This window comes from Amblyomma mixtum, chromosome 10 (genome assembly GCF_055824585.1).
Source record: "Amblyomma mixtum isolate Tamu chromosome 10, ASM5582458v1, whole genome shotgun sequence".
NCBI lineage: Eukaryota > Metazoa > Arthropoda > Arachnida > Ixodida > Ixodidae > Amblyomma > Amblyomma mixtum.
In genome coordinates, this window is record NC_143021.1 from 127,939,638 (window position 1) to 127,966,162 (window position 26,525).

At 49.4% G+C, this 26,525-nt stretch overlaps 1 pseudogene; it reads left to right on the forward strand.

The window, feature by feature from the left end:
- Window positions 1–5,403: 5,403 nt before the first annotated feature.
- LOC149326911 (uncharacterized) lies at window positions 5,404–26,525 on the forward strand (annotated as a pseudogene).

Sequence of the window (26,525 nt, forward strand, 5' to 3'; positions counted from 1 at the left end):
GGCGGTGGGCTCTTGTGGCGCGCTGTTCTGTTCTGTGTCGTGGAAGCTGGCTCCATAATTAAAAGAAGGCTCCCGGTCTTGGGTTCTTCCCGACGTCTACCTTCACTGCTCCTCTGGTCGTGACAATATGAATTTTTTGCTTTCCGTAGCTCCGAATTTAAGCGGTTTCTTAGCTTCTTAAAGGAAAGAAGTGCATCTTCTAGACGTGTTCGAAGGAATATTTGATACACACGTTTTTTGTCTTTTATCATTTTGAACAGTTCGTGTGTAATCCATGGTTTCCTTATCTTTTTGGAAGGGGTGTACTTTTCGAGCGGAAAGTGCTTCAAATAAAGACGAAGGAAATGGTGAAAAAATAAGTCCTAGGCATCATTGACGTCCGTTTTTTGCAGCACACAAGACCAGTCAAAGTTTGTAACATCGTGCTTAAATGTTTCCAATGAGGCATCTGTCATGCGCTGTACACTAATGGTCTCGTTCACATTGTTTCGCTTAGCAAGCTTATTTTGAAAGACGACAAACACCGGACAATGATCACTCACATCAGAATCAATTGTACCACAAGAGAGTACATTGGTTTCAATATTCCTGACTATCAAATCATGCGGCGACGCAGTCGTGCATGTGACACGTGTTGCTGTTTCTACTAAGTTGACAAACCCCCAGGAGAGAAGTTTCATTTTGAAATCACGTACAATACCACTGTGGTCAAGAATAATAATGTTATAATCATCACTACACAAAAGCGAACATATATTAAATGATGCATATTCTAGAATCTGGTCAAAATAATCTGTAAAATTTTTTATGTTGCCATTTGGGGGGCAGTATACTACAGAAATCAGCTGATTTCGATTTTACAATGTTAAGACTTCATAATCTTCTGTAACTCCACTAAGGTTAGGCAGAATGTGGCACCTTTTGCACGCGAGAGTATAGATAGCGACACCGCCGCCTCGTTTGTTCGGTCTGTTAAGGAAAAATACTTCGTAACCAGGCAGCTCTAGCATCTTGCAGCCAGGTTGATACCACGTTTCAGTGAGCATCAAAGTCGTAAATTCGAACGTGAACTTCTTTAATAACAGAACTATTTCATCTTGTTTGTTGCCCACTGAGCGCGCGTTTAGGTGCAAAGCATTTTCACAGTTACGGTGCTTTAGCTTCACTTGTTCTCGTAGGACAAGTTCGAGATAGGTCATTTTTGTTTCGTTCTTTTTGACTGCAGAGGATAAGGACGACAGACTTTAGTGGCCAGGTGAGCTATAAATATCGCCTACTGCTGACTCAGCACGACTGCTTTCCTGCGAAAAGAGCTTGATGAGGCCCTTCTCGCTGGTTATCTGTACAACTGCCGAGCCATCAATTTTCTTCATGAATACCTTTCGATTATGTGACCAAACAGACTTCCACTGATGCTCACACTTTTTTTTAACAGCAAATGCAAACAGTTTCTTTTGTGCCGGGCAAAGGTGTTCATTGACATACAAAGGTTCAGAATTTTCGAGCCCAACGTCAGTGTTTGAGAGCCTCACTTTTTTTTAGCTTTCTGGAGGACTGTGTCCCGTTTGGCTCGAGACCGGAACTGAACCACAATATTCGGCGTATCTGCCTTTCGTGTCGGTACTCGATGGCAGGCTTCAATGTCGCTTTCTTGAATTGGTTCTTTAATTGCAATTCCTATCTTTGAGATTATGTCAATCACAGACTCGTGGTCATTTCTGACGACACCTTGAATTTCTAAGTTAGCCCTTCTTGAGTATTGCACAGACAGAATAAGTCGCTTATCCAAATTAAGCATTTTACTTTCCAGATTTGTGTGCATGGTTGGAAGCGTGTCATTTTCTTCAGCAAGGTTCTTGTTTTTAGCGATTTCGGCACTTACCTTTTCCTCAAGCTCTTTGATAGAGTCATGTGCAAACTCGATGCTTTTAACTAAGCCTTTCACTTTTCAGTTCTCGAATTTCGTTACGCGTTTCCCGCTCCAACGTCTCGCGAAGTAGCTTCATTTCAGCTTTAGTTTCTTCCCGTAACTTTGCTATATCAGCTTTAATGTCCTCTTTCATTTTTGACGCCTCCTTACAAGTCATTCCTGAACGAGTGTCCTCTTACAGAAAAACAGCACACTCGATACGATTCAGCAAACAAACGAGAACAGCAGAAGTTCACAAGACACTTGGCAGCAGCGACGAGCGAAGTAATAATGCGTATGGTCAAAGTGTTCTTTTCACTAATCTGCAATGAAGGCCGAAGTAGATTAGGACGCTTGCGACTCGCTCGACGCTACTGCCAAATGCCGCGAGTGTCGATGAAGGTACTCATTTGTAGTGGTCGGGGTCACGTGGGAGCCAACGTAGCAGGTCACGGCGCAGCCGATGGTGACGCCTTCTTGAACCAGGCGGTGTGCAGCGTAATCCTCGTTTTCACAGCAGCGGGCTGCGGGATGAATCAGTGCCGGTGCCTAGTGCGGCTGCATGGGTGTGCCCTGCTATGAAGGCCGAAGTAGATTAGGACGCTTGCGACTAGCTCGACGCTACTGCCAAATGCCGCGAGTGTCGATGAAGGTGCTCCGTTTGTAGTGGTCGGGGTCACGTGGGAGCCAACGTAGCGGGCCACGGCGCAGCCGATGGTGGCGCCTTCTTGAACCAGGCGGTGTGCAGCGTAATCCGTGTTTTCACAGCGGCAGGCTGCGGGATGAATCAGTGCCGGTGCCTAGTGCGGCTGCGTGGGTGTGCCCTGTAATGAAGCCCGAAGTAGATTAGGACGCTTTCAACTCACTAGACGCTACTGCCAAATGCCGCGAGTGTCGATGAAGGTGCTCCTTTTGTAGTGGTCGGGGTCACGTGGGAGCCAACGTAGCAGGTCACGGCGCAGCCGATGGTGACGCCTTCTTGAACCAGGCGGTGTACAGCGTAATCCGCGTTTTCACAGCAGCAGGCTGCGGGATGAATCAGTGCCGGTGCCTAGTGCGGCTGCGCGGGTGTGCCCTGTAATGAAGGCCGAAGTAGATTAGGACGCTTGCGACGCGCTCGACGCTACTGCCAAATGCCGCGAGTGTCGATGAAGGTGCTCCTTTTGTAGTGGTCGGGGTCACGTGGGAGCCAACGTAGCAGGTCACGGCGCAGCCGATGGTGACGCCTTCTTGAACCAGGCGGTGTGCAGCGTAATCCGCGTTTTCACAGCGGCAGGCTGCGGGATGAATCAGTGCCGGTGCCTAGTGCGGCTGCGTGGGTGTGCCCTGCAATGAAGGCCGAAGTAGATTAGGACGCTTGCGACTCGCTCGACGCTACTGCCAAATGCCGCGAGTGTCGATGAAGGTGCTCCTTTTGTAGTGGTCGGGGTCACGTGGGAGCCAACGTAGCAGGTCACGGCGCAGCCGATGGTGACGCCTTCTTGAACCAGGCGGTGTGCAGCGTAATCCGTGTTTTCACAGCGCCAGGCTGCGGGATGAATCAGTAGGCGCATTTGTTTTTCAGTCCCGGACTGTCCGGGACTACTTGCGGACTCGAGTCCGGTATTTGTTTTTCTCGGGCAGCCCGAAAGCTCCGCCCACCTGCCTGCATCGCCATAGCAACGCGTTCGTTTTTAGCCTATGGCAGTCAGCGAGCTGCTTGGAGCTGCTGAGAAGGCAGCAGACGATAGCTGCGCGCCGCGCTGGCAGCCATATTGAGTTAGACTCCATGTGCATTTTGAGTACTTTTCGTGTTCCTGGAGGTCGATATCATGCGTTAAACCTTCACATGAGCTCCGTAGCTGCTCTCTGAGCCATCGCAAGACTTTTTGTTCTTGCATCTTCGTTTATTTTCTTGAAATCCACTGCACACGGACGCGCGTTCGAAGCTGCGAGCGCGTATTGTTTGCTCGTGTCGTCAAGAGGTTCTCGTTCGCTTGTTTTGCGACATGCTGTCTGTACGCTTACCTGAAAGCATCGCAGGTGAACCAGTCGTATACTGAAGCAGCTATAGAGCTTGTTGTCAGCGTTTTTGCGAAGGCTTTCGTCTATCTGCCTATCCGCAACGAGTTGGGCTACTTTGTGCGAACTTCGCCGCAAGCAGTAGCGGCGAGCATACCTCCGAAGCTGAGTTCTGTAATGCACCTACGCTAAGCTGACAGTACAGTCTTTAAATCGACTCAGTATCATGATCGAGCGCACGGCGTTGCTTCGGCGTCGTGGTGGCCGTGGCTTGCGTCGTCTGCTAGCAGATGACAGCGTCCTTGTACGGTAACCGAGGGGGAGCCCGGCTCTGGCGCCGAGTTTGAAAGCAGCCTATGGCAAGTAGGTCATGTGACCATGACGTTGTTTCCTGTCAGAGCTGAAGCCGAGACCTGTCAGCAAGTAGTCCGGGACTGGAAAAACAAATGCGGCCACTGCCGTTGCCTAGTGCGGCTGCGTGGGTGTGCCCTACAATGAAGGCCGAAGTAGATTGGGACGCTTGCGACTCGCTCGACGCTACTGCTACGCTACAGCCACAACAGCGCGATCGGCTCGCATCGCAATAGGCTCGCGTGTTCTCTTAACCTGTGCATACAAGCATACAAGGCCACCTCTCGCGTTAGGAAGGAGCGGGCTCACAAGGAACGCAGAGAAGAAAGTTTGCAGTGATGGTAACCCTTGTGTAGGAAAGCGGGCGAGCATAGCGCGCGACGAATCCACGACGGGCCCGAGGCGAAAAACGTAGGCCGACCGCCGCAGTGTGAACCCCACGACGGCGCGAACGAGAGTATCCGCGCTTGTGTCGTACACCACGTCCCGAAAGGAAAATGTGAGCAAATGTAGTGAACATGCAGTACACCAACCGTAACCAGGCGCACTTGGTTGAAGACTGCAGCCCCTTACATAAATCCAAGTCTCTCCGTCTTCTCACCAACGCGAAAAAACAAAATGGCGAGACAAGACAAAAAAAAAAACAAGGCCCCCACAAACCGCTCGCGCCAAGACCACACGAGGCCAAAAATCACTGCTCACGCCGAGTTCACGCGGCGCCAAATGCGACCGCATCACGATAGGTTATCGGTCCTATGACGTGTGTAAACAGAAGCTAATCAGAGGGCCGAAAGTTTTGTTCTTGCTTTTTTTCTTGAACTCGTTCCTCTACCCTCTCCTCGTGATTCACGCCGAAGGCGCCGTCTTTTGGGAATGACGTCCAAATTGACAAAAGGATTACCGTCAAAGTGACGGCTAGTTTTTACAGTCTATGCACACAGGTGTCCAGCAAGATACGAGCAACGGCCTCTGCGACGAAATGGATTTTGAAAGTGCCAATTCAAAATACCAGCATCGAGGAGAAGGTATCGGAATTTCATGCTTGCACACTTTTAAATGAGGAAATCGAAATCATACGTCTAGAAACTCGGCGTCCCTACTCACATTAAGGTGCTGACAGTAGCAGTGACTCCTAAAGGTCTATGGTGCCCCTGGTGAGGGCTAAATAACTTCTTTGGAGGGAAGAAGGCGTTTTTCACGCGTCATCTTTAGTTATCATCTTTCCCTTATCGCTTGATCTTGCCACATTCGAAGTACTAGTGCGAAAAATGTAATTTCCGTTTGCAAGACCGCGAACAAAAGCGCATGGTTGACTTACAAAACCGTACCATGTGCCGTGCTGTTCTTTTTATTGTTGCGTGGCAATGCAGTGCACATTAGAGCCTGCCTGTCTTAAGAAAACTGTTCGCTTTTTCGTTTTCCCGTGAAGGCTCGCTCCGAACTTATAATTTTATTGCACATAAGTGACCTCAACATAAGCGCTGCGGCATCCGTTACGATGAGATCTCGTCTTTATAAACCTAATCGTGTAACTGGAACCAACGAAGAAGAATATTCATTCTACCAGCCTTGTGAATAAAATAAAGGCACTTCCGACATTCCCCCAGCTTTGGTGAGTAAAGATGCTTTACATTCACTTAAGGTGGTTCAAAAATGGCTCATATTTGTCTTGTCTTCTTCGTTCATCTGCGAGTAATTATGAACACTGTATTAGCGCTTTTGCGTTGCGCGTCCAGCCTCCAGCGTATCCGTTAAGTGTTCCGTTACATATTCATGTAAAAAACTCTGCAAAAAAAAGCAAAGTTGCAAAGTAATCTCGGTCATCACCATAAGCTTAACTGCGTCCATTCACTGCAGGACAGTTGCCTCTCGTACTTAATTTCAGTCAATCGTTAGCTGCTGCCGGTGCAGAAATATTACCTCACCAATTTCCTGACCTCATCCGCCCTTATGACTCCCAGCGACCCCAGTTACGTCCGTGTTTTCTTGGAACACACTGTGCTGCCTTCAGGGGCCGCCGGTTTTTGCTTCCCTTTTTATTACATCTCTGAACACACTCAATTCATTTTCTTGATTTCTGCTAGACTGCCATTAACTCGCGTTCTTCTCTCAACCACTGCGCTTTCTACTCTATAATTTTCTTTTTTACAGCTGATTTGAAATAAAAGTCTTTTCCTTAGACTGTAGTATTCGCGCCTGTTAATTACATGCAACTTGCAAGATAGCACTGTTTTCGTTTTCTTCTTCGTAGATGCCTACAGAATAGGCCAAAGAAGAATGCAATGTAGATATGCGGTGGCAGTAAAACATAGGAAGCGGGCCGCCATTAGTCAGGGCGGGCAGGAAACGAGCCGTTTTTCTGGAAGCTGGAATGATGTCAACAAGGAGCCGGTGTACCCGGGTCCGAACCCGACCGCGGTGGCCGCGCTTTGATGGAGGCGGAACGCAAAAGGCACCCGTGTGCTGTGTCATGTCAGTGCACGTTCAAGTTCCTCAGGTGGTCGAAATTTTTCCCGAGACCTCCACTACGGCACCTCTTTCTCTCTTTCATTCCCACCTTCCTCCCTTAACTTACGGCGCGATTCAGGTGTCCACCAAGATAATCGAGACAGGTACTACGTCATTCCTTTCTTCAAAAACCAATTTAAGAATTAACCAAGGACCTTTCTTAGTATTTAAGTGAAAAGTCGGGGGAGGGGTGGAGAGGGGGGGTGAAAACATTTATTTGGTAAGGACAGGAGGTATGTTTCGATCAGCCCGTAAGGGACCGATCCTTACAAGCACTAGGTGGAAGTCCCCAGTTTGGGACCCCAGTTGCGGTGGCCGCCAACCGGGCGCGCCCGACTAAGGCTTATTTGTCCTAATAGTCGTGGCATCCGAGCAGGGTCGTTTCCCAGTCCTCCCGGGTTGAGTTGTGGAGTGGGGGAATAGCTTGGTTGGAGGGGCAGGCCCAGGCTATGTGATAGGTGTCCGACGACACCGCACTACTGTGCGAACAGCTGCCACTAAAGGAGGGGAAAATGTTTTAGTGCTTCCGGGCACAGAAATGTATTGGTGAGAAGGCGGACAAGGAGCCACCCATCCGCCTTCTTGAGGCCTTTACATGGGCTAGGGTAAAGACGATGACTATCTTGATAATAGGTTGTAGTACTTTTGAACGTATAGACAGGATTAAAATCGGGTTTCTGATCGGGTGGGGAGGAAAAAACAGCCCGGTGAGAGAGCGCGCGGGTGGCTATGTCTCCTGCCTCGTTTCCTGCCATCCCCTGATCACCAGGGGCTCATATAAGATAACGGTGTGCGGGGTCCGTGTCTCGTATGAAATTTTGGTAGGTTAGATAGGCTAGGAAGATAGTGCAGGCCTGTTCGACGTTCTGGCAGGCCCCCCAGGAGTCTGCAATTATGTATTTTGAATCAGAATGTGAGGCCGCGAGAGGAATCGCGACCTATTCTGCTTGTGATGCACAGTGGGCTCGGAAGGTCAGGCCGTTAACTGTGTTGGTGTTTGAACTACCGGGACCGTGTATCATCCCCCGTGGTGAGGGCCGGAGTCGTCCGCCTAGTATACACCTGTTTTGTTGCAATAATATCGGGCTAGGGCTTCTGCTCGTGCCGGGTGCCTACCATTATGTCTTTTTATGACATGCTGGCAGGAAGAGGTCGCACATGGAGGGCGCGTCTCCACAGTTGTGGGATGTGAAACCTGCCTTCCATGGGAATGGTGTGTTGGATACGGAGTCGAGCAAGAAGCGTTAGCGACAAGCAAATACGTTAGCGACAAGCGCGTGTACTAGTTTGCAAGGTGCTCCTCCCGGAGGTCCTGGAAAGTATTCACCACGTCAAGGAACCATAAGCCGGCTCTTTGAAGTAGTGATAGAGAGATCAAGAGCACGCTTAATATTTTTGCGAAGGATGACCTCAATCACATCCTATTCTTTTTTCTGTAGGTGAAGCTAAGGAGTCCAATAGAGGATTCGACTGGTTACAAAGGCGTTTGCAAGCCGCAAGGCATCCTTATTTCATAACCCCCGGCATTTGTTGGAAACCCGGCGGACCATGCCGGCCTCCTGGTCCCCCACTTTAAGGAGTTTGGCCAAAGTAGTGTCTGGCTGTGTGTGTTTGTGGATGTAGAGTCCGAGTGCCTCTATCTCATCAGTTGTGTGTACGGGACCACTCTCAAAAGAAAGAGATATTTTAGTTGTGTACTTTTGTGACGGGCGGAGATGCACAGATTTCGATTTTAGAGGAGAACCGCAGCGGTGGGTGCAGCGGTCTAATATTGTCGCCGCTGTTTGCAGGCTGGCTTCAATGTTCCCTGTGGTGCCCTGCGTGACCCACAGAGTGATGTCATCGGCGTACAGGGTGTGCCGCACGCCGACGACACCACCCAGCTCAGAAGAGCGTGTTGTCCGGCTAGTTGGTTCTGCATAGTAGATAAGTGAATTGCGCAACAGCTTAGGCAGGACACAGAGAGAAACACATACAACAGTTCACGAGCGCAACTGAACTGCGCTTGTGAACTGTTGCATGTGTTTCTTTCTGTGTCCTGTCTAAGTTGTTGCGAAATTCACTTAACCACCCAGCTGGGCCGGCAGGTGCATCATATCCAGATTGAAGAGCAGCGGGGAAAGTACCGCGCATTGGGTGGTTCTCCGCGTTACGAGTAGATAAACACCATGTTCTCTATTTTAGATGCGCATGTAGAATTGAGGATCCATCAGAAAGTGGCACATGTATCGGAATGTGTTGAGGCCACAGATAGTCTAGCTTAGGTTTTGAGTATGATCTCTTGTGTTACATTGTCAGATGTTCCTATAAGATCCAAGGCCAGTACTACCCGGTCATTATGGGGGAATTCGAGAGGGTCAAGGACTGCCCGATTAAATTGTATGGGGACATCCCGTGCGGATATGTGTGGGCGGAATCCGAACATGGAACTCGCTAAGACATGTGTGTGTTCAACATATGCAGATAACCTATTCCGCACCATCTTCTCTACTAATTTGCTCACACAGGAGTTGAGAGAGAGGGAGCGGAGGTGACCTGTGTTAATTGGTTTGCCTACTTCAGGAGTAAAAGTAACCAGAGCGATTTTCCAGTGGATTGGAAGGGGGTGGCGCCGCCCGAAATCGCATTGATGTAGTCGAGGAGGGTCTGGTTTGCCAAGTCGGGCAGGCTCGTCAAAAGCTTGACGTTGTTCTTATCCCTTCCTGGACCAGTGCCCCGTTTCGTTTTGACGAGAGCCGCCCGCAGATCATGGAGTTGGAAAGGCTGACCCAGCTCTGTGTTCTCTCTGCGTGCATAAGAGTACGCAGACCCACAGGGGTCTTGGGCTGAACACAGAGACTGGTGACGAAGTCTCTGTGTCCTTTTAGTCGTGTTGCCAACGAAAGCGTACGTGGCTCGCTGCAAATGTTTTTGTGTTTCGGTTCGCGTTTGAGTTCGGTTGATTAGGGCTCGAAAGACACGCCACGTGTTGCGGCTGGACATTTGTCGCACGGTCGTGTTGCATCTATCCACCCAGATGGAGTCGGCGAGTTGGGCCGTGTACTCTGAAACTCTCTGGGTAAGCACGGCAATTCAACTTTTTTGTATGATCAATTCAACCTTTTTGTAGCGCCGCCGCGGTGGCTCAGCGGTTATGGTGCTCGGCTGCTGACCCAAAAGACACGGGTTCGATACCGGCCGCGGCGGCTAGAATTTCCTTGGAGGAGAAATTCTAGAGGCCCGTGTACTGTGCGATGTCAGTGCACGTTAAAGAACCCCAGGTGGTCGAAATTTCCGGAGCCCTCCACTACGGCGTTTGTCATAGCCTTAGTACTAACGCTTTGGGACGTTAAACCCCATAAACCAAACCAAACCTTTTTGTAGAGCTTTGTATCTTTGCTGTCGTCCTTGTGCTTTTGAGCGCTTTCACTGTCAAGATGGAAAACCAACTCGCGAACTCAATTCCATTATTCAACCTTTAAGTTTCTATTGAGTTTTTGGCGTCGCCAAAGGCGGAAGAGGCTGCGACGGGCTTACCGGAGGTGTAGAAGGTGGTTATCCACGTCCATGACCGCCTCTGAGATCTGGATCTGAGTTTCATGGGAAAGAAGTTGTGTCAGCAGCTGTTGGGACCATGCTGGGTAGCCTTGCTCAGAAATAGACGTATTATCAAGTGAGTGAAAATTTTGCCTGAATTTTGTCCAATCTGGGATACGGGCTTGTGTTCTGGGACGCTTGAGGGGGCGTGTGAGTAGTGTAGCGTTATGGATGCAGTGGACGCTATCGAGGATCTCCTCAGTGTTGCGCCAGTCTGCGCGTCGTATGTTGCGAGTGAAGGTTAAGTACGGACACCTATCCCGTGTCACGGAGTTTCCCAGCCACGTTGTGTGGGCGGGGTCCATGTGGAGGGTGATGCCCAACGGTGGATGCAAGTCCCGCCAGCTTACATCCGCGCGACTCCTCTTGCGATACTTCCCATCTGACTGGGAGCGTTAAAGTCGTCCACAATCAGCAGGGGATCGCGACCCGCTACTCTTAGCGCGCGGCTAAAGTGGTTCGCAAAAGTCGCTCTCATGACTTTGGGAGGGCAGTAGACGTTGAGCATATGCAACGGCGGGTCCCTACGGCGGAGCGGTAGGATAGTCACCATTACATAGGAATACTACAGTTGGCGGTCAATATCTACTGTGTAGGCTTTGTGAAAGAGAAGACAAGCCCTGGGATCCTGTTGGAAACATCGTGTGATTGGAAAGCGTGGGTCCCAGGCCGGGCTCCTGGAGAGCAACCAAGCTGGTAGGGACTCGAAGGTTTCAAGGTAGAGGCAGAAATTGGGCCGCTTAGTGCGGTCTTTAAAGCCTCTACAGTTCGATTCTGTTATCAGAAATGACATCGCCGAATTGGAGATGACGGAACGCCTTAGATTAAGGAGTCTCACCATGATTTAAAATTTTCAGAGGGGAGGAGGGATTGGCTGCCTCAGAGCCAGCTACTTGCGCCATCAAGGGGGTGATGACGGAAGGAGCGGGGCAGCTGTCCTCATTGTCCGAATCAATAATCAGGCGGTTGAATTTTGAAGGACGGGATAAGTCTCTAATGGGCTGCGTCCGGCGGAGGAGGCGGGGTTTGTCCGAGATGTGTCTTGATACCACCGCGGGGACGGCACATTTCACCTTCGTGAAGATCTGGTCCATGGGAGTCTCGATCATAGATCGCAATTTAGAGGTTAAGCGCTCTTCCATCAGGGAGATGGCTGGCACGAGGGCAGGCGAGAGCTCCGCGTCACTCTCCACAGCGTCCAAGGTCTGCGGGCTCGGAGCGGCGGACGCCAATTTTGGATATAAGTTTGAATTTTGTTGAGCAAAAGCTCATTCTGTGCAGGGAGCACGTCGATCTGTTTTTTTTTTATTCCGCGGCGAATACAGAGACGGTTAGTGGGGAGGAGGGAGCATGAGAGCAGGAGTAGGCGATCTCAGACCAGCAGCTCACTTGTTTGCCGTGTTGAGGCGCTAATGCCCGGGCGCCGGCAATGTCATCTGTTTTGAGGGCTGGGAAGTGCCGAGTGTCCCTGCCCTGGGCGGTGGCGGCGGGGGCGCCGTCTTCTTCCCTGGCGCTGACTTCACCGACGACGAGGAAGGTGATGATTTTTTTGTGGTCGGTGCCGTGAGCACCACGCGCCGTTCCGCCACTGGCACCTTAATTTGGATGAATTGGCGGCTTGCCAGGTCGGTGGTCGGTGGACAGGGCTCCGTCCTGTCCCCTTTCCTTTTTAACCTCTCCCTCATCAAAATTCCCCCCAAACTGGCACAAATACCAGACCTACATCACACGTTCTATGCAGATGACATCACACTTTGGGTAACCAAAGGATGCGAAGGCTACATAGAAGACACACTCCAAGCAGCAGTGGACATCATTGAGGCATGCGCATGGGAATCCGGCCTCACTTGTTCTGAGCAAAAATCTGAACTCTTCGTGATCCGTCGTAAACAAAGAGGTAGGCGTACCACGACATCCCCCCCCGCAAATAAACGTCTATGTTAATGGACGATCTGTCAAAGAGGTACAGACCATGAGAATACTGGGGTTGTATTTACAAACAAATGGAAAGAATACTGACACACTCACTAAGCTAAAACGCACGGTAGAAGCGACGGCGCGATTAATCCGCCGCATAGCTAACCGCAGACAAGGGGTGAGGGAAAGAGATTTATGCCGACTAGTGCAGGCCTTTGCGCTAAGCAGGATACTCTATGCCACCCCTTATCTCAAATTTTCGAAAGCAGAAAAGGACAAATTGGATAGTATGATACGGCAGGCCTATAAGGCTGCGTTAGGACTCCCACTAAATGCCTCAACTGAAAGGCTTATGAGGTTAGGAATACATAACACCTACAATGAACTGAAAGAAGCCCATTTAATGGCTCAAACAGCGCGATTAGCCAATTCCAGAACTGGCAGGAGTATTCTTACCAGGCTCGGAATTAACTTTCAACCTACGAATAACGATGCTAAAGTAGACTTACCCCGCGACTATAGGACGGCCCTACTAATCAAACCACTCCCCAAAAACATGCACCCCTTACACCATGAGGGTAGAAGACAAGCAAGAGCCAAAGCCTTACATAACAAATACAGACAGTGCGCTGGAACACTTTATGTAGATGCGGCAGAATACAGAAATACCGATGCCTTTGCAATTGTGGTTGTGAACGAGAATGGTGACCACATCGTCTCGGCGACAATCAAAACGAAATCCTCTGAAACGGCAGAAGAGGCGGCTATAGCCCTCGCCCTAGCGCATACCCAAGGGAGCATCATCTTCAGCGATTCCAAAATGGGTATCAATAATTTCGCTAAAGGGCGAATTACAAACACCTCCCTTAGAATCCTTAACGCAACCAAATTCTCACCAAATTATTCCGAATTGATATGGGTCCCAGCCCATTCGGGGAACCCGGGGAACGAGGCAGCCCACAATAAAGCCCGAGGTTTCGTCGACCAGGCAGTGGATGAGTCTGGCTCCCTGAATTTCACGAAGGACTCCATGATCACATATCATGATCTCACCAATCATATTAAACTAGAGAGGAGAATTTTCCCCCCTCCAGACAAAAGACTTACTAAAGAACAAGAGGTTACGTGGCGTCGTCTACAGACGAGATCGATACGCACCCCATCACTCCTCGCGCACATTTATCCAGATCTTTACAACCCAAACTGCAAACACTGTGGCCAACGTGCTACCTACGATCACATTCTGTGGGACTGCAAAATAGAGCCACCTCCGGGTGATCTAGTTACAGCTCCTTCTCTCGAGCGGTGGGAGACCGTGCTGGCTAGCTCTGACCCCAGAACGCAAGTTTTGGCGGTGGAGTGGGCTGACAAAGTCGTCGAGGGCTATGTACTCTCGACCACTTAACGCGACCTCTTGCCAAGCTCTTCCCGGCGAATAAAATGTTTTACAATCAATCAATCGGTGGATTGCTGGTAGCTCTGGGTGTTTAGCCTTGGTACCTGGCACCTTGAGCTGGCGGAATTTTCTGGTGCAGTCGCGGGAGTTGATAGCGTGGGCTTGCCCACAGACTGCACAGGACGGAGTGCATTCAAGCGGTGTCTTGACCCCGTCGACGGTTGGCGCCATTTGGCCACATAGGCCACACTTTTCATTAGGGCAGGGGCACGTGTCCGCCCGGTGGCCCACAGTGCCGCACTGCACGCAGGCCGGGATCGTTTTCTTGTATGCACTCACAAGGGTCACTTCAGAGTTACAAGGCACGTATCAAGGCACCACTTTGCCTACGAAGGTTAACGCCGCGACGTCTTATTTTGCAAGCTTATGGATATCGGCAAGCTTTCCAGCACGCCACTGGATCTTGTTTTGGAGGAACTCACTGATCTCGTACTTTTCCACTGTGATGATGCAGCAGAACATGTCGCCAGTGATTTTCAACTGGCCGTACATGGAGAGCCAGCCCTTCGACGATGTTAGTTAAAAGTCACGCAGAAGCATGTCCGCGACGTGCGGGTCTCAGGTGCGTCCGACAATGAGGTTTTGCTCCCACGTGGGGTGCAGGCTGAGCGATGCTGCGGCATTGGCGCCCAGGTAGGCCACGAGCGCTGCTCTCTGCTCGCCATGTTGGTACACATCCTTGAGAGCGACGGTCGCCCCGGGGCTTAAGGATGATGACGATGTCGTCGGGGTGAAGCCGCGGACGCGGCTTTGGTTTCCAAGAGGCTGCAGTCTTACCTTGCGGCCCGCCGTGAAGCGCTGCAGCGATTGCAGCAACGTTTTGCCGTGTTGAGCGGCCTACCGAAATGGCGTCCGCTTTCTTGGAGGTGGCATTCCGCTTGCGGGAGCGGCGTTCCACTCGCTTGAAAAGCCTGATGTTCTCATTGGGCGCAAAATCCGGGCTATTAAGCATTGCAGATGCCGGAGCTTCGGACTAGACCATGGTGTCTGGGTCGTAAACACGTTGAACGTCTTGGGATGCCATGTTGCTGCGGTTTGGCGACTCACTCACGGACGGGCGCCGGCGTAGGCGTTAGGGCTAGCGCCGCCGCCGCGATACGGAAGTGAAGATCGGCCCTAAAATGCCTAAATATATTCGAACTTGGGTGCGAGTGGTACCCACAGGTAACTGGCAACTTCACGAAGACAGACGCAGGTGTGTTGACCGGGCTCCGGTGGAAATTCCGTCGCTCCTGCCAAAAGTTGGCGGAGCCGATTCACTGCACGACCTCTCGCTCCGCGCGGTCACAGCGCCCACCGCGCAACGTCGAAGTAGTACTCTTTGTATGCCATCAGGTTCCGGTAAAAATTCAACTTTCAAAATCAACAGTATAGTATGTGCTTCATCACCGGAGTTCAAGCCCACGATTGGGAGAGGCGAGGTAAACGGGGCAATTTAAGGTGCAGAAGCCGTGGAAGAAACGGTAATAAATGCCCATTATTAAAGGGTTGATGAGTAACTTTCCGATTAGTTCTAAGGATGCCGTAAAACAATATCTTTGCGCATGCATTTTCTTTGTCATAAAGTCGCGAATCTTTCTAGTATCTTCGGAAGTATTGTTCGCACGCGTTTCAATAAAATATAAATATTTCACACGTTTGGTGACACCAGTAAGAGTTTCGGTCACAGCATGAGCCGGAAATCTTTTCTTTCACATACGTTGACCTTCCTTCTTAAATGTATTGTATGCCTGTTCATTAATGCAGTACGTATCACCGCCCTCTTCGTCTTTTGAGGTACGAACGTATTCGCGACAAGGGACATTCAAATGTATCAAGCGCCATAAGAAGTATGGTTCGAAAGTATTGTGCTGTAATAAACATATTTAGAGCGTTTGATGGTATCACAAAGAGCTCTGCTGAAAGCATTAATCGGTGTTCTTTCCTTTTGTTTTAGTTTATTGGTTTTTTGACGTGTAACTTCCCAAAGCAACTCGGGCTATGAGGGACGCTGTAGTGAAGGGCTTCCGATATTTAGACCACCTGGGGCTCTTTAACGTACACTGACGTAGCACCGTACAGGGGCCTGTAGCATTTCGCCTTCATCGAAATTCGGCCGCCGCGACCGGGATCGAACCCGCGTCTTTCGGGTCAGCAGCCGAGCGCCGTAACCGCTGAGCAACCGCAGCGGGGGTGTTCTTTCCTTTCGGTCACGTTTTCTACCTAAATGCATTGTACGTCTCAACGTTCCGGGTGTGTATTTCATCGCTTTCTTGGTCTTAGGAGGCACAAATTTACTGAAACAAAAGAGGCACGCAATGTTTTTTATGGTGCTGAGAAGTAAAGCTAGGAAGAGTTCTGTTAGAAATGAGCAGACCTGCCACTTTGATGACATCAGAAAGGGGCTCACTAAAACCATGAGACCCTGTTTTTTCGTTCGCATACGTTGGCACTCCATTTGCATGTAATGTATGCGTGTTCATCCATGGCGTAAGTTCCCTTATTCTTTCCGTCTTAAAGGTACAATTTTCCTAAGAAAAAGAGGCATTCATTTGCATTTCGGCATCGGAACAGCATTCCAATATATTAGATATTTCAGTGGTACTACTGCAGTGGTACTGTGCGCATCCGCAATGGACGCGTTTGAGGACCTAGGCTCATTTTTTACACATGGTATTGTAGCGTTTCATATATTGAAGCTAGTACCGTTCACGACCGTAAAATATTGAAACTAAGATACGCCGTGAAGGAGGTTCCAGCACTGCCACAATCTACAGGACCTCCTTCTGTATAAATTTGTCCGCCCTATAATTGCCTTTTTATTGCAATAATCTGGTTCTGACTGATGATTTAGCTCGGACTGAGGACTATTTTTTATCCTCCGCCGCAGTGGCTAAGTGGTTACGGCGCTCGCCTGCTCACCTGAAAGACGCGGGTTCGATCCCGGCCGCGGCGGCCGAATTTCGATGAAGGCGAAATGCTGCAGGACCCTGTACGGTACTACGTCAGTGTACGTCAAAGAACCCCAGGTGGTCGAAATTTCGGGAGCCCATCACTACGGCGTCTCCCATAGCCTGAGTCGCTTTGGACGTAAAATCCCAATAAATCAAATCAATAAATCAATCACTCTTTCATTGTGGAACGATGATATGGACTGTTTCATTGTTTATCTAACTTGCTAAAATCTATTCAAAATTGTTATCTTCATAACGGTAAGTTTGATGACGGCAGGTCGCAAAATGTACGCAAGTTGCTCCGAGATTCATAGTGCAGCATATACTTCAATTTTAAACAAAAATGTGGCAAAGACACTTAAGCCTGCTTACGCGTAGGAATGCGGAAGCATCAGTGCGCCTAGGTGCACTGTTAACCACCTATACAGAGAACACAGACGCGCGCCTATTGCACCATCTGGAACGCTGTACGACTGACGTTCGATCCCGGCCGCGGCGGCTAGATTTTCTTTGGAGGAGAAATTCTAGAGATGACATGCCGGCGCTCATTCCCCTGAGGGAGCCCGGCATAGACGCTAAATTATCAGGTTACAGCATCTTTCAGGGGGGCCCCTCTATGTGCATCCTGGTGAATAAGGCTTACACCGTGGTTCAGGTCGACTTAGACTTGAGTACCGAGCAAGAATATACAATGGTCCGAGTACTGCCTCTCAGACACCGCAACCCGTCAGTACATATCCTCAACATATACTGCCCTCCGCATAAGCCGCGCGTAACTTTCAATGAAATCTTCCTTCGCGCGATAAAATTGGCAGCCAAAGAGCCTCTAGTGATCGTTGAAGACTTCAATGCTCCCAGCCTTCATTGGGGCTACCACTTCGAACAGACAAGAGGACGTAAGCTGACGGAGCTGATCTCCACCCTCAGCCTCACGTTGCTCACGGACCCGGCGTATCCCACTCGAGTGGGGAATTCGGTAACCCGCGACACGTGTCCAGACCTTTCTCTTGTTAAAAATGCTAGAGCGGCTGCCTGGGAGAACTTTGGGAGATTCTCTAGGCAGCGATCACCTCCTTCTCCGGATTACACTCGAGGCAAAGGCAGCGCGCAAAAAATGGGGTCAGGCCAAGCTGACCGATTGGCACAAATTCCGGAATCACACTATCCCTCCCGTACTATTTTCCGGCGGCTATGCGGAGTGGGTTAACCACATATACAACATTCAGAAACAGCACGTCACAACACTACAAACCACCGAAGAGAAGATCCCCGCAGTGGACACCCACCTCCTGTATTTGTGGGAGGCGCGCCGGAGCTTAAATAAACGGTGGAAAAAGCAGAAAACTAATCGCAAATTACGCGACCGCATAGCAAAACTCACAGAGCAGGCTGAAGCGTATGGTGCCGAACTTTCAGATTCCAATTGGATAGCACGCTGCGACGCTGCAGCTCATAAGATGAGCTCGAAGAGGACGTGGCGTCTCTTTCGCAGTCTAATCGACCCCTCCCAAACGAGAGGGGAGACGCAAAAGCAGCTCCGGCGGGCTCTGCAAGGGTTTCAAGGTACGACGGCGCAACTTGCAGACACTTTGTGCGACAAATATCTCTGTCGTATGGAGGACCCGCCTGGGCCAGAGTACATGTACTCTGGAAGGCCTAATGAAACACTCGATGCCACTTTTGAGTTGCACGACCTTAAGGCGGCCTTAGCAAAAATGCGCCGGGGTACGGATCCGGGACGGGACCACATAACAGTGAACCTGTTGGCGAACCTACCGGACTCAGCCTACCTTCATTTATTAGAATACATAAACCAGATCTGGGACGGGCGTCCACTCCCTCCCGAGTGGAAAACGTCACTTGTGACGTTTATCCCTAAAACAGGTAAGGCTGTGAATACGGACAACCTGAGTCCCATATCGCTGACCTCATGCGCGGGCAAGCTTATGGGGGGTACAGGATCGCTTCTCTCCATACCTGGAGATTAAGGGCTTCTTTGCAGTCACCATGTTCGAGTTTCGCCCCCACATGTCTGCACAGGACGTCATTCTCCAGCTGCACAGGGATGTAATACGACCCACAACTATGCAAGACAATGACAAAGCCATCCTCGCCCTTGATCTGAAAGGGGCTTTCGACAATGTTAAACACGTAAGCATCCTGGCCAACTTGAGTTCTACCGATTGTGGGGCTAGGACCTACGCGTATGTAAGAGATTTCTTGACTAATCGCCAGGCCTTTCTTCGGATTGAGGGCGAGGAATACGGCCCTTACATGATGGGAACACGGGTAACCCCTAAGGGAGCAGTGTTATCACCGCTCCTGTTCAACATTGCTATCATGCGCCTCCCAACCCAATTGGCCCGGGTGGAAGGCAGTCAACATGCTTCATATGCAGATGATATTACAATTTCGACCACTCAGGGGAGCCTTGGGGACATGGAGGACCGCCTTTAGCAGGCTGCTTCCGTAGTCGATGCGTATGCTATTGACTGTGGGCTCCAATGTGCTCCAGAGAAATCAGAGCTTCTGCATGTCAGAGCGATCCCAATGAATAGGACAGCAATACACATCTCTCGGTCAGGAGGTCCCATTAGAGAGATGGAGGAGCTCCGTATTCTGGGCCTTTTCATTCACCAGAGACTCAGACCGGACTCCACTATTGCGAAACTGAAGAGAGTAGTAGAACAGGTAGGGGGCATGATCCGCCGCGTTTCCAACAAGCGGGGTAGTCTGCCGGGCAGGGACGCGCTTCGGCTCGTCTATGCCTTCTTGACTAGCCGGATCCTCTACGCCGTGCCATATCTCCGCACTATTAAGCAAGACGAGGCGCGAATAGACGCCATCATCCGCTAGGCAACTAAGCGAGCCCTGGATCTCCTGGTGGCTACCTCTAATGCCAAACTCAAGGCATTGAGGGTGCTAAACTCCTACCACGAGCTGCGGGAGGCCCACCTCTTGAAACAATACACGCGGCTCATGCAGACGGCTCCTGGGCGCAGCCTGCTAAACCGCTTACACATCCAACACGACTGCGCTCCAGATGAGGCAGAGCGTATCAAAGTACTATGGCGCCATATGCTCTGGGTCTCCCCGCTCCCCCGTAACACGGACACCTTCATGCATGAAAACAAATGACAAGCGCGGGCTCGGGCTCTTGACAGACAACACGGCTGCCGACCCGGTGTATATCATGTAGACGTAGCAGGGTCATCGCCCACGGGATTTTACTCTGCCGCTGTCGTTCACCAGGAAATGCACGTTGATGGACTCTCCTTTCGAGCCCCGAATTCAATGCGAGCCGACGAAGTAGCGATAACGTTGCTGCCGCCCACGCCAGTTTGAGAATAATCATCACGGACTCCCGAAAAGCATGTGAACATTACTTGGCAGGGGAGATCTCCCCCTTAGCTGCTTGTATTCTACGACAGAGCGCCACTGATAAAACACCAAAGCGAATCATTTGGGCTCCTGGCCACCAGGGCTTACGAGGTAATGAGGCCGCTGACGCGGCTGCCCGAGCGCTTACTCACCGGGCTCCTCATCCCAGCTGTTCTGGCTCGGAGACTAACCAGCCGCTGCTTCGAGTCTGGGAAATATTAACACATTATAGCGACAACCACCGCCTTTTCCCGGCCCCTGCAAAGGGCTGAGTAAGACGGAGGAACGAACTTTAAGGCGCCTGCAGACAGGTACTCTACTTTGTCCTGAAATCATAAAACATTACGATCCTAACACGGATGGGCGATGCCCACACTGTGGGGAGACCTGTGATATCTTCCACATGGTGTGGGCATGTACTCAAAACACCCGCCTCCCCCCTTCTCCTACTCCTTCCAGAGAGGCATGGGAGACTGCCCTCCTCAACTGCTCCTCGCTTGAGTCCCAAAGGGCTCAGGTGAAACGGGCGAGAGACGGGGCCTCGTCATGCGGTGTCCCAGACTAGGGACGCCGGCCATGTAGCGGGGCCACTCTGTGGCTCCCAAACTCTATTTCACAAAATAAAAGTTTTCACCGCCACCTTGTCAGTGCACGTTAAATAACCCCAGGTGGTGGAAATTTCCTGAGCCCTTCACTACGGCGTCTCTCATAGCCTTAGTCGCTTTGGGACGTTAAACCCCATAAACCAAACCGTAAACCAAACCAGCATCACACTTTTGATATGAAAATTTGTTTTTGAGGAAAGGAAACGGCAAAGTAACTCTCTCACGTCTCGGTGGACAGCTCAACCGTGCCATAAGAGGTAGATAGTCTGGCAAGGTATTCAACCGAAGGTGCATGTGTCGTCGGTTTGAGTCGCTGTCGTAACCTAGCCTCGAGTTTGAATAGCACGTGTAAGCTGCATGCAACGAGAAATCGTATGACACCACTCGCAACGCTGCACGAGGAGCGGTTGAGTCACAGTTTTGGCACGAATTATGTCGGAAAAATTGGCGCCACATTGTGGTCTGCCACAGGGAAGTATATGATTATCTGTACTTGTAATGCTCGGCATTCTGTGTGCATCATACGGCCGCTTGATGACGTCAACCAGTTTATCTTGCCTTCCCAAGGATTTTCTGTACCATCTGCGCGTACGCACACTAAAACACGGTGCCGGCTTTTGTCGTAATGGGACCAGCAATGCTGTTCTCGTTAATAACTTAACGCGACATCGTCAAAGCTTCAGTTGGGAAGATAATGCATTGTCGTCGCTGTCGGCGTAGGCGTTGTGAGCAAAACACCAGCTGGCGCACTTGCCTCTTGGGTCACGTGAGCTTGTGACGCCACCAGAAACTGCCCACGCAGCAGGTGGTAATCTTGCTACCAAGTGGTAAAACACAATATTTCTTTTTCCCCCACAAAAACACCTCAATGAAGCGCTGGTTTGCTGTAGCCGCGACAGCCGAGTTTTAGCCGGGATTTTAGAAAGTGGCATTCAAGGTAGGACAGCGCTATCGCATACCCGTAACAACGTCGTCGCACATAATAGGACTTAAACATATACATCAAAAATGAATGGTTTTGAGAGTATCACACGTGGTGGTTAATAAGTAGTTTTGGTGTTTTGTTGATGATGCCACACCCACGGGTGCTATCTTTGCCGCGTCGGCCACAGTTAGGTTGAGGTTAAATACTAAAATGCCTGTGTGCTATACCGTGTCAGCTGAGGTTGATGAACTCCGGGTGGTCTAAATTAGGCCATTTAAATTAACTTCACTCGTCTGTCATTTCGTGATGCCAACCAAAAAATTATTTATTTATTTATTCATTTATTTTATTCCCTGAAAATTTATAATTGCTTTCTGAACGTAGTCAATGCCGGAAAAACCGTGCGTTTTGTTCGCGCGCTCGCGCTCCATTACATTGAGCAGTGGTCGTTCTTCGATAGCTTTATGTCCTCATTACGGCTATAGCTGCCCTGTACCTTACTATGAGATTCGACTGTTTTCCCGCATAAAGCATAACGATGTAATGATGCAGGGAACAGAACTTCTGATAGGAACCTTGGAGTCGTGCGTTGGCACTTTCGGGAAGTGCCGTTTGACTGTGCTCTCGAAACTGTTATCATACGGTCCATTTTGTAGAGTGGTTAACACAGAATATTTTTATTCGTAAATAGCGCTCTTGTAGGGAAGAACCTAAGAAATGAAGGGTTACGAATGATTCTGTAAATGCAGATTGAGTTGTGCCCTGCAGCTAAAACGCCACTTCCAGTCTACAGCAAATTCAGCCACTATGACAAGCAGAATTACATCAGGATGATGTTTCCAACGTTTGGATCATAAATGATGATTAAATATTGGAAAGCGTTTTCCGACAATGAAAATTCGGCCCCGTTCGCAGTGTCAAAGAAGATGATTCCTCCTCCACCAGACGATGTCTTCAGAAGGGTTGAAATGCGGGCCAGTTGGTACATTGTAAATCGTACATTGGTACATTGTTTCTCGAGGCAGGGAAAGAAACCACGTTTGCACAACGCAGCATGAGAATCGCTTCACGACATGTGTCGCACAGGTGGTGTACAAGTTCCCCCTCACATGCGAGAGAGTTTACATCGGCCAAACTGGCCGGTGTATTAATGACCGGCTTCGTGAGCATCACTCTTCCCTGGGGTCCGGTGGCGGTGCAAACTTGCCTCACCATTGCAATGAATGTGGCTGTTATCCTTTGTTTAGCAATGCCACCATTCTTGGTAGAGGCAAGGGAAAACAGGAGCGGGAAATACTGGAGGCATATCATATCGGTTTGTTAGGCTCTGATTGTATAAGCACAACTTCGGTGCGCCTACTTGAAAAAGAATTTGCTTTTTTAGATCGTCCACGATAGTTTAGATTTCTTGTCTTTGTCTCTTTTGCGCAGTGATTAGTGATGATGCTGTTGCGCATGCTCTGCTGGCCTTGCTCGGACCATGTATTTTCCAATAAACTTCAGTTGTTAGTCCAGTCGTTGTGGTGTGTACTCTCTTCTTGTCCGTCGTCTTGTGTGACTGGTTTTTTCTCAGTTTACGATGTCTTCTTCCGCCTAGTTTGTAGTGGGAGACCTGGGGAAAAAAAAAACAAAAACCTTCTGCAAGAAAAAAGCGGCAGTCCTTAGTATCCTTGCTTATGAAGGTTTAAAATAGGCTCTTGTAGCTTTTCCTAGTGTCAACCTTATTTTTTGCCATCTTTGTTTCAGCTCTGTAATAGCGGGTTTGTTCCAGCCATTTACAAGAAAGAAGAGGTCTCCGTCTTCTCCTACAACCCCACCGTGAACCTAACAGCGACATTCGAATCCATGAATACTTTAGCAGAAAAGGTGAATTTTTCAGCTAGATTCTTTACGACTCCATCAGAGCCAGTCAAGGCATGAGTATTGCTTGGAATAAAGGGCTGAGCTAGTAATTGTAACGTCTCCGTCAGCCATTTACCTATACCTTTAACCTATCTTTACTTCTTGGTTACCAGATATGAGAAAAATGCCCACTAAAAACTTGGTAAACTTACCTCGATATTGAGTGCTGATGGAGTTTAGATATTTTCGTACAATATTTTGGGTAATAAAGCAATACGATTTTGGTGTCCCCTAGAGCGGCCTCCTCTGCTATTTAATTCTGTCCAAAAGGTAGGGGAATAGAAATTTGCTCATTGCATATTAATTAATAAAAAGTTCAAAGATCGAACACAAGCCAATTTTCTTTGTAGCAACCGGAGCATCTCACAGAGATAGCAAGATAACTATTGACAACTTTACCACTGCGGCGTAAATCGCGATATTCGGCAAAAGCGCGAGCAAACGCGCAAAATGTTAGGCTCGTTTTCTCCTTAAATAATCCTTTAAGGGACTGTAAAAGTTTTTACCCAGTGGAGGACAGCTTCCGCACATTTTGTTGCCTGGGAGCTATAGCTGGACGTTTCGCTTTTTATTTTTCTAAATTTCGGTTGACATTCTTTTGTGTTTATTCAGATGTGCACTTTTATGTTTTTCTGTGGAAATTGTAGTGCTCGCGGAAAAATTGTCTTTCTTCGGTCACAACTAGCGCAGATATTTTGCTTGCTTTATGCTAGTGACAGCAAATAATGTGCCCGTAAGTATTAGGGATGCGTCCGTATTAAGAGCTGTGCTTGAAGAAACATTGCAAGTGTGACAGCTAACTTATCAATCACGACACAAGCTTAGGTGAAAATTTATTTCTTAAAGATAACTGATGAAGATTCAAAAAAAAGAAAGCAAAACGCATGAAAGCATGAGGCGTGTTGCACGCGTATACTCTTGGTACACTTAAGTGAAATTAGATATTACTTCACATTCATGTTCAAATCAATTTATTTGTCAGAAAAAATGTACGCGTCTCCCTTGCTTGCGTAAGACTGCTCAAAGCAGCTCTCAAGAAGGGAACGATGAAATCACCAAACACTTCGCAGCGGCAATCTTTCTGGATGAAAACGGAAAGTAACCACAACAGAAATCTTTAGAGAGCCTACACTAAATGGCGGCACGTAATGTGAAGATGGTAGCAAAGCAACTGCCGCTGAGGTGTCGCTGAGGCCAAAGTGTTAATATATACTTGCGCGTGCTCGGCGGAACTATAGGGATGATGATGATGCTGTTCAAGTTTGTTTATACGGTGTTGCGTTGCAAAGCGGAGGTGGGACTGTTCAGTATGTTCGGGATGTGTCCATTTATCTTAGAATATTAACAGTGGCCACAGACGTACCACGAGTAAAATTATGTAACACGAAATAGCGCAATGTTCTAATAAGTTATGACCACACTCCGCCACAAAGCAGTACTCTCTCACAGCCACTCGCCGTCGCTGCTGTTAAGGTAAACTCTCTTATTTAATCATACCATCTCGTGCAGTCGCCTCCAAACGCCTCCATACGCTTGCTCCTCTTCCCCTTTTACGCGAAGCATACTACTTTAGCTACCACTTCAGCCCTTCACCGTGGTTATGCGCCTCCAAATCACGTGATATATGACGTCACACCACGTGACACGATGACGTCACGACAGTAGAGAAAGGGGGGCCCACCTCGCGCCGTCGCTGTGGTTGTGCGCCTTTAAATCACGTGATACATGACGTCACACCACGTGACACGATGACGTCACGACAGTGAAGAAACGGGGGCCCACCTCGCGCCGTCGCTGTGGTTGTGCGCCTCCAAATCACGTGACACGATGATGCCACACCACGTGACACGTGATACATGACATCACACCACGGGACACGATGACGTCACGACAGTGGAGAAACGGGGGCCCACCTCGCGCCGTCGCTGTGGTTGTGCGCCTCCAAATTACGCGACACAATGATGCTTCGCATTCTCCAGGCTTAACCAAGTTAAGGCTCAGCCATTTTTTTTCTTTAGCTCTGTAATTTGCGCGCGCTTGCATTATCTCGCGCCATATTTATGGGATCCAGTCATCGATTTCGCCGCCTTTTAGAACGCAGCTCTTAGGCACCCGTTCTGGGTTGAGCGTCGTCGTCCTCAGCCTCGCGAGAGACGCAGCGAATAAGAAGCAGAGTACGGATGAAAGTACGTCGGGAAGGATGAAAGCCAACAAGGAACAAAGCGGAGGACGAGAGACAGCGATAGCGAACAAAGCGCACAGAGGGAAACGATGAAGGAGTTACGGACAGGGTCGGCGACATGTGCCTCGTGCACTGCGTGCTTCCACTGCTACGTAAACTTCCGCTTAAGCAGAGGCTCCACTGCAGCTGCGTGCATTTGTATGTTTCTCTCACTTGGCCGAAGCTGAGGCTATGCGCTGCGGCCTTTCAGCACTGCTTATTTCTTCTCCAATCGGCCATGCTTCAAAAATATTCGAATGTTGCGATGAAATCTGCTTCACCTAGTGTCGTAATCGACGTCCGATTTTTATTTGCACAGCTCGAGAGCCCCAAGAGCAAAGAATCGAAACATTAAACAGGAACACAATGACCACTGCCTCAGTGTTGCCAATGCAGGTTACCGATGCACTCGATAGCTACTTTGCCTTCACTACGACAACTTGCAGTTAATTTTGTGTACATCTCATTGTTCAGCCTATGTTTAGGTCTTTGATATCATCGCCGGACTGATATTTTACTGATAGCTTTAGCTGCGGCAGGAAAATTGGGCGAGAACGAAAATTCAAATTAAATGAAACCACCAACGCGTCATTCATGTTCATTTTCTCTTTCACTTTGACGCAGTTATGCGACTACTGGCTCGTCTCTGGTGGCACAATGTACGGAATCGCCATCTACGATGTAGAGTATGACGCCGAGACCGCTGCTTGTCCTATGTTCAACCTCACTGGTGGAGCCTTCAGCCGTGTGAAGCTCATCAAGAATATCAACGATTATCACCGACGCCTAGGGACGACCACCGCAAAGAAGCATGATGATTGTTTGTCCTCAGCATTTTAG